A 1,704-nucleotide genomic window follows, 5' to 3' on the forward strand; every position below is an offset into this window, starting at 1 on the left:
GTTTGACCGAAGTTCGGTCCGGTTCGCATACATTTCAACCTCTTTGGACATTTACCTGTATAAAGAGCCCAAAAAATCCATAAATTTTGAAAAAAAGTCCATACAACTCCCACCCGCCGGGGGGGGGGGGGGGGGGGGGGGGTCAACGTGGAGAGCCGTTAACCAATATGCAAATTAGCCTGCAGTACCACTGCTCTACCCATATGAGCAGCAAAAAGACGTTTTTAGACCAAATACTACAGATTTGATCAAATACGCACAAAAACATCAAAATTAGCACAGAAAAAGTACTATATAACATTTTAGACACATTCTAGACAGTTTATCAGCTAAAAAAAGTTAATTTGGGGGTAAGTTACTCTTTAAGGTGTAAAAAGGGAGAACCTAAACACGACTGCCTGTTTGGAAAAGAAAGTGCACTTCGTAGGACTTTTATTTTGAAACTACTGACAAATTCCTGCATATTCACATGCAGTCATGTAGATTTGTCCACATTCAAAGCATGTTTGTTCTACCTGTGGTCCGCTAGTTTAATGTCAAACTTGAACTTTTCAGTTAATTTAATTGAAAGCACATTTATTTTTTTAACCTGGTGAGAACCTAACCGATGTAATTCCTGCCATCTTACGTCTTTTAATGATATTTTAAAATGACTCAAAATGTCATAAAACTTAATAAAAACAGCTTGTTTGAAATGCAGATGATCTTGGCATGTCACGTTTGTCTGCTTTTATTCTCTGCTGTTTATTCCAGTTAAAAGCACACACACTCAAATCATAAGAAGACACACAATGGTTTTCCATTAACTGCTGGCTGAACCTCAGCTGATTTCGGCTCCTCTCGTTGGGTGAACAGTGGGACTGCGGTGTGACTCCCTCACAGCTCCTGCAGACTTTTTTTTTTTTTTTTTTTGCAGACTTTTTTTTTTTTTTTGGGTTCTGTAGAAGTTTTGGTGTCGGCAGAGGTTTTTGAGGAGGATGTGAGTTTATAACCCTGTCTGCATCTCCTCTTCATCGGAAACCGATCTTGTGGGCTTATGTTGTAACCTAGCAACCGTTATAGCTCCCATCTTATTTACAATATTCTCAAATGCTCCCACGCTCGCCTGTATTTGGCCCAGATCTGGCAGGAGCTTGTTACACAAGCAGCTTTATTTTTGCTGCTAAAAGTGAATTTTTGATGCGAAAAAATTATAACAGGAGTTTATGCTCTGCATCTCTAAGTTCATGTCAGGTCCGGTTCTGAATTCAAGTCTGTGTGAAGCATCTTGAAATCAAAACAAGAACTGCACAGACACATTTCCTCCATGTCTTCTAATCAGAGTAATCCCAGGATGCACGAGTGATAAGACTGCTGTCCTGACAGGAAGACGTGTGGCTGGCTCACATCAATGTTTATCAAACCAGATCAGGATGTCTGTTAGGTTAAAAAAAAAAACTAAACTGCAAGGAATCTAAAGTCTGCTGAGTGTCAAACAATCTTATCGTTACATATCTTTGGTTGTTTAAACAGAGCAGTCCGCTCCAGAGACGCTCTGGATTAGATCCGGTGATGATGAAACATGTTTGACTTTATCACTTCGGCTGCTTCAGCAAGAAAAGTTCAAATAAGTTCAAGTTCAGTTTATATAGCGCCAAGTCACAACATGCGTTGTCTCAGGGCACTGTACATAAAAAGAATAATCTAGAAACCAGCAGATTGTGT

Source organism: Austrofundulus limnaeus, unplaced genomic scaffold, assembly GCF_001266775.1.
Source record: "Austrofundulus limnaeus strain Quisiro unplaced genomic scaffold, Austrofundulus_limnaeus-1.0 Scaffold158, whole genome shotgun sequence".
Taxonomy (NCBI): domain Eukaryota; kingdom Metazoa; phylum Chordata; class Actinopteri; order Cyprinodontiformes; family Rivulidae; genus Austrofundulus; species Austrofundulus limnaeus.